Source organism: Ranitomeya variabilis, chromosome 1 (assembly GCF_051348905.1).
Source record: "Ranitomeya variabilis isolate aRanVar5 chromosome 1, aRanVar5.hap1, whole genome shotgun sequence".
Taxonomy (NCBI): domain Eukaryota; kingdom Metazoa; phylum Chordata; class Amphibia; order Anura; family Dendrobatidae; genus Ranitomeya; species Ranitomeya variabilis.
Genome location: NC_135232.1, coordinates 217,900,546 through 217,914,723, shown reverse-complemented (window position 1 = coordinate 217,914,723; position 14,178 = coordinate 217,900,546). Strand labels below are relative to the sequence as shown.

The following is a 14,178-nucleotide window of genomic DNA, read 5'->3' as shown; positions in this document are numbered from 1 at the left end:
AGAGCAGCATAGAACTCTTTGTAGCAATGGTTGATTCACAAAAGGTCAAGGAGGGCCTGGATGACATTCTTGAAAAACATAATATTACAGATTTCGGGTACTAAAATCTGTGATGGGACGTTTATCCAGCAAACTATTCTGATTGCCATCCTTGGAGTCTGGAAGGAATAATTTCTTGCGAAATTAGCATCTACCTCATGGGTTTTTTGCCTTCCTTTACATCAACATGTTAGGTTACATGACGGACTTGTGTCTTTTTTTCATACTTGAAATTAGGAAAATAAAGTATGTGTGTGCGCATGTAAAAGTACACAAAAATATTACAGGCGATGCCATCCATACTCCAGCACAATACCAGTGCTCCATTGTAAGGAAGTAAATTCCACTTAGACAGAACTATTTTATCTTTAGCTTGATTTGTTGGGAGTATGTTGAGATGTAAAGAACTGAGTCCTCCAGCTAAACAAAAACCAGATACTGGAAATGTCATAATGTTATGATTAGTGAAGTCTCCCAGGCTCATTGCAGAATGCTAGCATTCCAGAGGCCTACAGGAAGCTTTACAGGACAGACGTTTGTCTTGCACTCAGGGGCTGGAGATACTGGTACTACATTACCATCATTTTGATCATTTATGCTCTACATGTGAATTTCCTATTGTGCAGGTATTCGTTAATACTTCATGTCCTGGAACCAACCATTGAGAAAACGTTAGGACCCGGTTATTAAAGGACAGGTGATACCTCCATCCAAACATGATTATGGCTGTTGCATCCTTAGTCTTCCCATATATAGTCCTACGATGCAATTACGGCAAAAAACAATGCTGATTTCATTATCTGGAGGCCATCTGAAGTTTACATGGCTTTATTTTAGGACTACATAGGACATCAGTATTTGGTGCCAAAAATGAAATTGCAAAGGTAAAAAGGCAAACTGCTCTCATCTAATATATAATTGCCTAGAATACTACTTCCTGCAATTTGTGCCAACTTCCGTGGCTTTGTCCGGAGCTAATGTCCGGAGATAATGTCCGGAGCTAATGTCCGGAGCTAATGTCCGGAGATAAGTGACGTCACCAGTGTCCTACACCCAGGCAGAGCACAGGGGCCCCAGGCAGAGCACAGGAGCCCCAGGCAGAGCACAGGGGCCCCAGGCAGCATATGGGGCCCCAGGCAGAGCACAGGGGCCCCAGGCAGCATATGGGGCCCCAGGCAGAGCACAGTGGTCCCAGGCAGAGCACAAGGGCCCCAGGCAGCATATGGGGCCCCAGGCAGAGCACAGTGGCCCCAGGCAGAGCACAGGGGCCCCAGGCAGCATATGGGGCCCCAGGCAGAGCACAGGGGCCCCAGGCAGAACATGGGGCCCCAGGCAGAGCACAGTGGCCCCAGGCAGAGCACAGGGGCCCCAGGCAGAACATGGGGCCCCAGGCAGAGCACAGGGGCCCCACGCAGAGCACAGGGGCCCCAGGCAGCATATGGGGCCCCAGGCAGAGCACAGGGGCCCCAGGCAGCATATGGGGCCCCAGGCAGAGCACAGTGGCCCCAGGCAGAGCACAGGGGCCCCAGGCAGAGCACAGGGGCCCCAGGCAGAGCACAGTGGCCCCAGGCAGAGCACAGGGGCCCCAGGCAGAGCACAGTGGCCCCAGGCAGAGCACAGGGGCCCCAGGCAGAGCACAGGGGCCCCAGGCAGCATATGGGGCCCCAGGCAGAGCACAGGGGCTCCAGGCAGCATATGGGGCCCCAGGCAGAGCACAGTGGCCCCAGGCAGCATATGGGGCCCCAGGCAGAGCACAGTGGTCCCAGGCAGAGCACAGGGGCCCCAGGCAGCTTATGGGGCCCCAGGCAGAGCACAGTGGCCCCAGGCAGAACATGGGGCCCCAGGCAGAGCACAGTGGCCCCAGGCAGAGCACAGGGGCCCCAGGCAGAACATGGGGCCCCAGGCAGAGCACAGGGGCCCCAGGCAGAGCACAGGGGCCCCAGGCAGAGCACAGGGGCCCCAGGCAGCATATGGGGCCCCAGGCAGAGCAGTGGCCCCAGGCAGAGCACACACCAAATCGGAGGCCGAGGGGCCCCGCCAACCAAATCGGAGGCCGAGGGGCCCCGACCACCACATCGGAGGCCGAGGGGCCCCACCCACCAAATCGGAGGCCGAGGGTCCCCGCCCACCAAATCGGAGGCCGAGGGTCCCCGCCTACCAAATCGGAGGCCGGGGGTCCCCGCCCTCCAAATCGGAGGCCGGGGGCCCCGCCCACCACATCGGAGGCCGAGGGGCCCCGCCCACCAAATCGGAGGCCGAGGGTCCCCGCCCACCAAATCGGAGGCCGAGGGTCCACACCATCCAAATCGGAGGCTGAGGGGCCCCGCCCACCAAATCAGAGGCCGAGGGTCCCCGCCCACCAAATCGGAGGCCGAGGGTCCCCGCCCACCAAATCGGAGGCCGAGGGTCCCCGCCCACCAAATCGGAGGCCGAGGGGCCCCACCAACCAAATCGGAGGCCGAGGAGCTTCGCCAACCAAATCGGAGGCCGAGGAGCCCCGCCCACCAAATCGAAGGCCGAGCGGCCCCGCCCACCAAAGCGGAGGCCGTGGGGCCTGGCCCCGCCCACCACATCGGAGGCCGAGGGTCCCCGCCCACCACATTGGAGGCCGAGGGTCCCCGCCCACCAAATCGGAGGCCGAGGGTCCCCGCCCACCAAATCGGAGGCCGAGGGTCCCCGCCCACCAAATCGGAGGCCGAGGGTCCCCGCCCACCAAATCGGAGGCCGAGGGTCCCCGCCCACCAAATCGGAGGCCGAGGGTCCCCGCCCACCAAATCGGAGGCCGAGGGTCCCCGCCCACCAAATCGGAGGCCGAGGGTCCCCGCCCACCAAATCGGAGGCCGAGGGTCCCCGCCCACCAAATCGGAGGCCGAGGGTCCCCGCCCACCAAATCGGAGGCCGAGGGTCCCCGCCCACCAAATCGGAGGCCGAGGGTCCCCGCCCACCAAATCGGAGGCCGAGGGGCCCCGCCCACCAAATCGGAGGCCGAGGGTCCCCGCCCACCAAATCGGAGGCCGAGGGGCCCCGCCCACCAAATCGGAGGCCGAGGGTCCCCACCCAGGCAAAGCACAGGGGCCCCAGGCAGAGCACAGGGGCCCCAGGCAGCATATGGGGCCCCAGGCAGAGCACAGGGGCTCCAGGCAGCATATGGGGCCCCAAGCAGAGCACAGTGGCCCCAGGCAGCATATGGGGCCCCAGGCAGAGCACAGTGGTCCCAGGCAGAGCACAGGGGCCCCAGGCAGCTTATGGGGCCCCAGGCAGAGCACAGTGGCCCCAGGCAGAACATGGGGCCCCAGGCAGAGCACAGTGGCCCCAGGCAGAGCACACACCAAATCGGAGGCCGAGGGGCCCCGCCAACCAAATCGGAGGCCGAGGGGCCCCGCCAACCAAATCGGAGGCCGAGGAGCCCTGCCCACCAAATCGAAGGCCGAGCGGCCCCGCCCACCAAAGCGGAGGCCGAGGGACCCGGCCCCGCCCACCAAAGCGGAGGCCGAGGGGCCCCGACCACCACATCGGAGGCCGAGGGGCCCCACCCACCAAATCGGAGGCCGAGGGTCCCCGCCCACCAAATCGGAGGCCGAGGGTCCCCACCCACCAAATCGGAGGCCGAGGGTCCCCGCCCACCAAATCGGAGGCCGAGGGTCCCCGCCCACCAAATCGGAGGCCGAGGGGCCCCGCCTACCAAATCGGAGGCCGGGGGTCCCAGCCCTCCAAATCGGAGGCCAAGGGGCCCCGCCCACCACATCGGAGGCCGAGGGGCCCCGCCCACCAAATCGGAGGCCGAGGGTCCCCGCCCACCAAATCGGAGGCCGAGGGTCCCCGCCCACCAAATCGGAGGCCGAGGGTCCACACCATCCAAATCGGAGGCCGAGGGTCCCCGCCCACCAAATCGGAGGCCGAGGGTCCACACCATCCAAATCGGAGGCCGAGGGTCCCCGCCCACCAAATCGGAGGCCGAGGGTCCCCGCCCACCAAATCGGAGGCCGAGAGTCCCCGCCCACCAAATTGGAGGCCGAGGGGCCCCGCCAACCAAATCGGAGGCCGAGGGTCCCCGCCCACCAAATCGGAGGCCGAGGGTCCCCACCCACCAAATCGGAGGCCGAGGGTCCCCACCCACCAAATCGGAGGCCGAGGGGCCCCGCCCACCAAATCGGAGGCCGAGGGTCCCCACCCACCAAATCGGAGGCCGAGGGTCCCCACCCACCAAATCGGAGGCCGAGGGTCCCCGCCCACCAAATCGGAGGCCGAGGGTCCCCGCCCACCAAATCGGAGGCCGAGGGTCCCCGCCCACCAAATTATTCTTACATTTGAATAAATAAAGTATATATGGATTCTAGACTCCCGATTCTTTAGAATCGGGCTGCCATCTAGTTAAACATAAAGTCACAACACTGGCCCAACGCTGTCAGTACTCGATGGAGAAATGGTGCAGGGCAGTAATAAACAGGGCACAGATATTCACCACACGTATTATAATACAATGGCACAATTTTTCTGGAGCCAAATGTCTATAAAAGAGAACTTTTGTGATATTAGAGGTTATTCTGTATTTAGCTGTCTACTTATATATTTAGATACAGAATAGAGGCACAGCATGAAGAATAAATCAAACATGAAAAATACAATTGCATTGATCACTCTGCTATTATGCAATGGCAATGAATGTTCATTCCACAGATTCCCTTTCCTCTGAATGCTACTCTCCAATAGACTGCCAATAACAGGGCTTTTCTCAGTGCAGGATCCAGCTTCCTGAGATCTGCAGAAGGTCAGTTCTGTGGAGTAATTTCCGCTCTGGGCGAGTGTCACTGTCAGAGTACACTGTTTCAGCTTGATATGGATATGTTCTAGGGAAGAACATGAAGTTCGCTACACGGCCGTTGTCAATGTAAACATGTTGCTGTTTGCACACTCATATCTGAGGCATAAAATCAATCACTGTGGTTTTTGTGAAAGTGAAACTGTCAATTTAGTGACAATCTTACACGGCATAAAATAGATCAGTGACAAATGCCTGTACAAGGGTTAATCAAACTTCCCCCTCGCGAGGGTTTTGGAGGTGTCTGATTTTCAGATGATGTCATTCTGTTTACAGAAGCCTAAATTGCACTATTATTAGAGATGGATGAAAAATTGCAATTTTTTTTTTTTGCCTTTTTTTTTTTTAAATAAACGTGCCCAGTTTGTGCAGCTTTCAGCAGCATCTATGAGAATAACCTAATTATGACATATGGCCGCCATACACATTAGGCTAATGCCGGTTGAAGCCACCAATAACGACTGCTTATGTATATGGCGGTCTCCAAACTTTTCCCAAGCAGATGATCTTGGGTGAGAAAAGGATCCGGCATGTCCGATTTCGGACTGATGACCCATTTGTTCTCAGCGAGATAAGCCGCTGCCAGAGGAGTCTACCAGCAGCTCACTTGTAGAGAATACAGGGAGAGATAGCAGCTGGACGAAGAATAATGGCTTGCCTGACAGCTATATATTGTGTAGGGGCTAAATTATTGCTTAATAATCACATTTAGGTAATAATATCATCTACTGTATATGATACATAATAAGGTTAAATCCTGGAAATAAACCTTTAAATGAAACCTATAGCCAGTACAGAATATGTACATCCTTGCAACACAATTTCAATTGCTGTAATGAAATGCAAATCAAGGGGATAGCAATATTGCAAATGGTCATGATTAAAGGTAATATATCTGTACAGGCCATTGAGCATGGCCCTTACAGTTCTTATGTCTATGTGGCGGCTGTAAATCGGGTCAACGTACTGCCGTACCCATGCAACCATAATCGCGCAAAGTGAAATAAAGGAAAAATTACAATAAGAATGGCTGAAAATTACATTTCAGTAAATTCGGTAGTTTTATTTAGTGAGACTCCTACTGTTTAAGAATACACATCCCAGCTGCGCGCCTTCATGTTCACAGAACTCCGTGCAGACTGACCCTGCAGGGCTACTATTAGCCCTCTGTCCTAGACATATTAATACCGTATGGAATTCACGCAAACAAAGGTGTGAAAGTCAAATACCTCGACAATTCTTAGTGTTACGTAATAAACACATTGTAAAACACTACTGTTCTGTAGAGTTTAAGGTAAATATCCTTTACTGAAATACCTTCCGTCAAGGTATCCCCAAGGATATGATTATATACTGTGCGGCACATTAAAACCAGTGTGAGGATACTGTGAGTAGCCCCCAAAGTTTTCCCAGAAATGTCTTACAACTTATTCTTCTTAAATATTATGGTTTTTTTGGCTTGAAGAATAAGCCCAGTCCCAAAGACCAAATATTGTATGAGCAAAATCCTATAATGTGATGTCATGGCCCAGCCCTGATGGTGTGGATAAAGCTACAGGTAACAGGATGTTTTGCTGTATTTCAGTATAGAAGTGGTTGCAAATTGATTCCCCCTCAATCTAGAAAAGTATTCACATTCCAAACTTTGTATGAAGCCCAGCAGTGCTCCCTTGTAGTCATGAAATGCAATGCTGTTAACCCATTCATTTCTAAATAGTTAAACTTAAAAATAAGAAATTAAGACATTGCAACGTACATGTGGTGTGACACAAACTATGTAGATGGTAAGCGCTCGCGAGCAGGGCAAAAATATTAAGATCTGCTAAGATTCCACATCTACGGTTTTGTAACCCTACTCGCATGCTTTGAGGCGATTTGAGAGATTTTTATACGTTCCACAGAAAAAGGGACCCACATGAAAGAGTGAGCATGTGAATTGTGGCAGATGCAACACAGAAAAGTACCCCGTGCTTACTTGTCCTGCTAATGAATGAGACTTGTCGCCCAGATTTCTGCCATGGATCCCCTACAAAAAACACATCTGACTTATTGAAAATCAGTGATAATGTCCCAGCATATGGTGCCCTTTTCTATTTTATATTAAGCTCTGTTTTCTCCAATAAATCAGATATTTACACATAAACATTTCAGCCCCAAAATATGATATACAAATAAATGCTTTTCTCCAAATAGATGACTCTGAGGTTTTGTGTACCCTTGCTAGGGAGGTATTGGGGAAATCCCTCAGATCACATTAATGGTGTGTCTGTTTGTGACTGGCTTCCTTACAGAGATAAGATCTAACATAAAAGAAAAAATTTTACATGTTTGCATCCTGTTAACAATTCACTTGTCATATAGCTGCCAAAACGCTTATTCTTTGCACTAAGCAGCTTATGACACAAGTCAATCTCGTTCACTTTTCTACAGCTGTATCTAAGGTAGAATTCAGATGTTTAAGAAACATCTTCCATGTACGGACCATGGGGTCTCCTGACCTAAACCCAACAGCCGTAATAGTCATGTATGGAATTGTTATATATATTGGTCTCGCCAGCTGCCTGTCCTGGCTGCCGCGACCAATCAGCGACGGGCACACGAGAATTAGTCCCTCCCTACTCCCGTCCAGTAAGTTCCCAGCGCCCGCTCCATACTCCCCTCCAGTCAGCGCTGACAAAGGGTTAATGACAGGGTTAACGGACCGCGTTATGCCGCGGGTAACGCACTCCGTTAACGCTGCTATTAACTCTGTGTGACCAACTTTTTACTATTGATGCTGCCTATGCAGCATCAATAGTAAAAAGATCCAATGTTAAAATAATAAAAAAACAAAAAACATGCTATTCTCACCTTCCATCAAGGCGCGCGCGGCTGCCGCCAGCTTCCGTTCCCAGAGATGCATTGCGAAATTATCCAGAAGACTTAGCGGTCTCGCAATCTTGCCTTACGCAGGCGTGTACTATGGAGGACAGAGAATGAACTTCAATCCAATATTACAGCCAGCATGCAGCCAGCGGGTAAGGAAAGGGTGAATCAAACACCCGAAAACCCCGCCCATATGACTGAAAATTGTTCCCTCCAAATTCAGGTGACAGAGTCCCTTTAAAGATTTTTCTGTATTTTCATGACTATGAAAATTGTACATTCACACTGAAGGCATCAAAACTATGAATTAACACATGTGGAATTATATACTTAACAGAAAAGTGTGAAACAACTGAAATTATGTCTTATATTCTAGGTTCTTCAAAGTAGCCACCTTTTGCTTTGATGACTGCTTTGCACACTCTTGGCATTCTCTTGATGAGCTTCAAGAGGTAGTCACCGGGAATGGTTTTCACTTCACAGGTGTGCCCTGTCAGGTTTAATAAGTGGGATTTCTTGCCTTATAAATGGGGTTGGGACCATCAGTTGTGTTGTGCAGAAGTCTGGTGGATACACAGCTGATAGTCCTACTGAATAGACTGTTAGAATTTGTATTATGGCAGGAAAAAAGCAGCTAAGTAAAAAAAAACGAGTGGCCATCATTACTTTAAGAAACGAATGTCAGTCCAAAAAATTGGGCAAACTTTGAAAGTGTCCCCAAGTGCAGTGGCAAAAACCATCAAGCGCTTCAAAGAAACTGGCTCACATGAGGACCGCCCCAGGAAAGGAAGACCAAGAGTCACCTCTGCTTCTAAGGATAAGTTTATCCGAGTTACCAGCCTCAGAAATCGCAGGTTAATAGCAGCTCAGATTAGAGACCAGGTCAATGCCACACAGAGTTCTAGCAGCAGACACATCTCTACAACAACTGTTAAGAGGAGACTTTGTGCAGCAGGCCTTCATGGTAAAATAGCTGTTAGGAAACCACTGCTAAGGACAGGCAACAAGCATGAAGGCCTGCTGCACAAAGTCTCCTCTTAACAGTTGTTGTATCTGTGCCACCACCATGTGTATGCCAATATATGTGCCACCACTATGTGTATGCCAATATATGTGCCACCACCATGTGCAAGAAGGAGAGTGATAGGGTGCTATGCCAGATGACCTGGCCTCCACAGTCCCCAGACCTGAACCCAATCGAGATGGTTTGGGGTGAGCTGGACCGCAGAGTGAAGGCAAAAGGGCCAACAAGTGCTAAGCATCTCTGGGAACTCCTTCAAGATTGTTAGAAGACCATTCCCGATGACTACCTCTTGAAGCTCATCAAGAGGATGCCAAGAGTGTGCAAAGCAGTCATCAAAGCAAAAGGTGGATACTTTGAAGAACCTAGAATATTAGACATATTTTCAGTTGTTTCACACTTTTTTGTTAAGTATATAATTCCACATGTGTTAATTCATAGTTTTGATGCCTTCAGTGTGAATGTACAATTTTCATAGTCATGAAAATACAGAAAAATCTTTAAATGAGGTGTGTCCAAACTTTTGGTCTGTACTGTATGTGCTACCACCACCATGTGTATGCCAATATATGTGCTACCACCACCATGTGTATGCCAATATATGTGCTACCACCACCATGTGTATGCCAATATATGTGCTACCACCACCATGTGTATGCCAATATATGTGCTACCACCATGTGTATGCCAATACATCTGCTACCACCATGTGTATGCCAATATATCTGCTACCACCATGTGTATGCCAATATATCTGCTACCACCATGTGTATGACTATATCTGCTACCACGTGTATGCCAATATATCTGTGCCACCACGTGTATGCCAATATATGTGCCACCACATGTATGCCAATATATGTGCCACCACCACGTGTATGCCAATATATGTGCCACCACCACGTGTATGCCAATATATGTGCCACTACCATGTGTATGCCAATATATCTGCTACCACCATGTGTATGACAATATATCTGCTACCACCATGTGTATGCCAATATATCTGTGCCACCACCACGTGTATGCCAATATATGTGCCACCACCACGTGTATGCCAATATATGTGCCACCACCATGTGTATGCCAATATATGTGCCACCACCATGTGTATGCCAATATATGTGCCACTACCATGTGTATGCCAATATATGTGCCACTACCATGTGTATGCCAATATACACTCACTGGCCACTTTATTAGGTACACCTGTCCAACTTCTTGTTAACACTTAATTTCTAATCAGCCAATCACATGGCGGCAACTCAGTGCATTTAGGCATGTAGACATGGTCAAGACAATCTCCTGCAGTTCAAACCGAGCATCAGTATGGGGAAGAAAGGTGATTTGAGTGCCTTTGAACGTGGCATGGTTGTTGGTGCCAGAAGGGCTGGTCTGAGTATTTCAGAAACTGCTGATCTACTGGGATTTTCATGCACAACCATCTCTAGGGTTTACAGAGAATGGTCCAAAAAAGAAAAAAAATCCAGTGAGCGGCAGTTCTGTGGGTGGAAATGCCTTGTTGATGCCAGAGGTCAGAGGAGAATGGGCAGACTGGTTCGAGCTGATAGAAAGGCAACAGTGACTCAAATCGCCACCCGTTACAACCAAGGTAGGCCTAAGAGCATCTCTGAATGCACAGTGCGTCGAACTTTGAGGCAGATGGGCTACAGCAGCAGAAGACCACACCGGGTACCACTCCTTTCAGCTAAGAACAGGAAACTGAGGCTACAATTTGTACAAGCTCATCGAAATTGGACAGTAGAAGATTGGAAAAACGTTGCTTGGTCTGATGAGTCTCGATTTCTGCTGCGACATTCGGATGGTAGGGTCAGAATTTGGTGTAAACAACATGAAAGCATGGATCCATCCTGCCTTGTATGGAGCATCTTTGGGATGTGCAGCCGACAAATCTGCGGCAACTGTGTGATGCCATCATGTCAATATGGACCAAAATCTCTGAGGAATGCTTCCAGCACCTTGTTGAATCTATGCCACGAAGAATTGAGGCAGTTCTGAAGGCAAAAGGGGGTCCAACCCGTTACTAGCATGGTGTACCTAATAAAGTGGCCGGTGAGTGTATGTGCCACTACCATGTGTATACCAATATATGTGCCACTACCATGTGTATGCCAATATATGTACCACTACCATGTGTATGCCAATATATGTGCCACCACCATGTGTACATGCCAATATACATGCATAACGTACTGTATAGGGGTATATACATGTATACTGCATTGTATAGGGGTATATACATGCATAATGTACTGTATAGGGGTATATACATGTATACTGCATTGTATAGGGTTGTATAGGGGTATATACATGTATACTGCATTGTATAGGGGTATATACATGTATTCTGCATTGTATAGGGGTACATACATGTATACCGCATTGTATATGGGTATATACATGCATAACGTACTGTATAGGGGTATATACATGTATACTGCATTGTATAGGGGTATATACATGTATTCTGCATTGTATAGGGGTACATACATGTATACCGCATTGTATAGGGGTATATACATGCATAACGTACTGTATAGGGGTATATACATGTATACTGCATTGTATAGGGGTATATATACGTATACTGCATTGTATAGGGGTACATATATGTATACCATATTGTATATGGGTATATACATATACAGTGCATTGTTTAAATGTATATATACTGTATATATAGAATTGTAGAGGGGTATATGTATACATTGTATATGGGTATATATGTATAAAGTATTGTATAGGGGTATATGTATATTGCATTGCATAGGGGTATATACATGTACATAGCATTGCATAGGGGTATATATGTATACTGCATTGTATATGGGTATACAGTGGGGCAAAAAAGTATTTAGTCATTCAGCAATAGTGCAAGTTCCACCACTTAAAAAGATGAGAGGTGTCTGTAATTTACATCATAGGTAGACCTCAACTATGGGAGACAAACTGAGAAAAAAAAAAATCCAGAAAATCACATTGTCTGTTTTTTTATCATTTTATTTGCATATTATGGTGGAAAATAAGTATTTGGTCAGAAACAAAACTTAATCTCAATACTTTGTAATATATCCTTTGTTGGCAATGACAGAGGTCAAACGTTTTCTGTAAGTCTTCACAAGGTTGCCACACACTGTTGTTGGTATGTTGGCCCATTCCTCAATGCAGATCTCCTCTAGAGCAGTGATGTTTTTGGCTTTTCGCTTGGCAACACGGACTTTCAACTCCCTCCAAAGGTTTTCTATAGGGTTGAGATCTGGAGACTGGCTAGGCCACTCCAGGACCTTGAAATGCTTCTTACGAAGCCACTCCTTCGTTGCCCTGGCGGTGTGCTTTGGATCATTGTCATGTTGAAAGACCCAGCCACGTTTCATCTTCAATGCCCTTGCTGATGGAAGGAGGTTTGCACTCAAAATCTCACGATACATGGCCCCATTCATTCTTTCATGTACCCGGATCAGTCGTCCTGGCCCCTTTGCAGAGAAACAGCCCCAAAGCATGATGTTTCCACCACCATGCTTTACAGTAGGTATGGTGTTTGATGGATGCAACTCAGTATTCTTTTTCCTCCAAACACGACAAGTTGTGTTTCTACCAAACAGTTCCAGTTTGGTTTCATCAGACCATAGGACATTCTCCCAAAACTCCTCTGGATCATCCAAATGCTCTCTAGCAAACTTCAGACGGGCCCGGACATGTACTGGCTTAAGCAGTGGGACACGTCTGGCACTGCAGGATCTGAGTCCATGGTGGCGTAGTGTGTTACTTATGGTAGGCCTTGTTACATTGGTCCCAGCTCTCTGCAGTTCATTCACTAGGTCCCCCCGCATGGTTCTGGGATTTTTGCTCACCGTTCTTGTGATCATTCTGACCCCACGAGGTGGGATTTTGCATGGAGCCCCAGATCGAGGGAGATTATCAGTGGTCTTGAATGTCTTCCATTTTCTAATTATTGCTCCCACTGTTGATTTCTTCACTCCAAGCTGGTTGGCTATTGCAGATTCAGTCTTCCCAGCCTGGTGCAGGGCTACAATTTTGTTTCTGGTGTCCTTTGACAGCTCTTTGGTCTTCACCATAGTGGAGTTTGGAGTCAGACTGTTTGAGGGTGTGCACAGGTGTCTTTTTATACTGATAACAAGTTTAAACAGGCGCCATTACTACAGGTAATGAGTGGAGGAAAGAGGAGACTCTTAAAGAAGAAGTTACAGGTCTGTGAGAGCCAGAAATCTTGATTGTTTGTTTCTGACCAAATACTTATTTTCCACCATAATATGCAAATAAAATGATAAAAAAAACAGACAATGTGATTTTCTGGATTTTTTTTTCTCAGTTTGTCTCCCATAGTTGAGGTCTACCTATGATGTAAATTACAGACGCCTCTCATCTTTTTAAGTGGTGGAACTTGCACTATTGCTGACTGACTAAATACTTTTTTGCCCCACTGTGTATATATATATATATATATATATATATATATATATATATATATATTATATATATATATACACACTGCATTGTATAGGGTATATGCATATATATATATACAGCATTGTATAGGGGTATATGTATATGTATGTATACAGCATTGTATAGGAGTATATATATATGTATACAGCATTGTATAGGGATATATATGTATACAGCATTGTATAGAGGTATATACATGTATACTGCATTGCACAGGGGTATATACATGTACATTGTATTGTATAGGGGTGTATATATGTATACAGCATTGTATAGGAGTATACATATGTATACAGCATTGTATAGGAATATATATATATATGTATACAGCATTATATAGGGGTATACACATGTATACTGCATTGCATAGGGGTATATACATGTACATTGTATTGTATAGGGGTGTATATATGTATACAGCATTGCATAGGGGTGTATATGTATACAGCATTGTATAGGAGTATACATATGTATACAGCATTGTATAGGAGTAATATATATATATATATATACACACAGCATTGTATAGAGGTATATACATGTATACTGCATTGCACAGGGGTATATACCGTACATGTACATTGTATTGTATAGGGGTGTATATATGTATACAGCATTGCATAGGAGTATATACATGTATACAGCATTGTATAGGGATATATACATGTATACTGCATTGCATAGGGGTATATACATGTACATTGTATTGTATAGGGGTATACATATGTATACAGCATTGTATAGGAATATATATATATATATATATATATATATATATATATATGTATACAGCATTATATAGGGGTATACACATGTATACTGCATTGCATAGGGGTATATACATGTACATTGTATTGTATAGGGGTGTATATATGTATACAGCATTGTTTAGGGGTATATACTGTATGTTATAAGGGTATACAACAAACAGGACAAACAGTAATGG

At 47.3% G+C, this 14,178-nt stretch overlaps 1 protein-coding gene across 2 annotated transcripts in view; it reads right to left on the bottom strand.

Moving 5' to 3' along the window:
• SH2B3 (SH2B adaptor protein 3) overlaps window positions 1-14,178 on the bottom strand; it is a 309,724-nt gene that overhangs the window by 294,703 nt on the left and 843 nt on the right. The window lies entirely within an intron of this gene.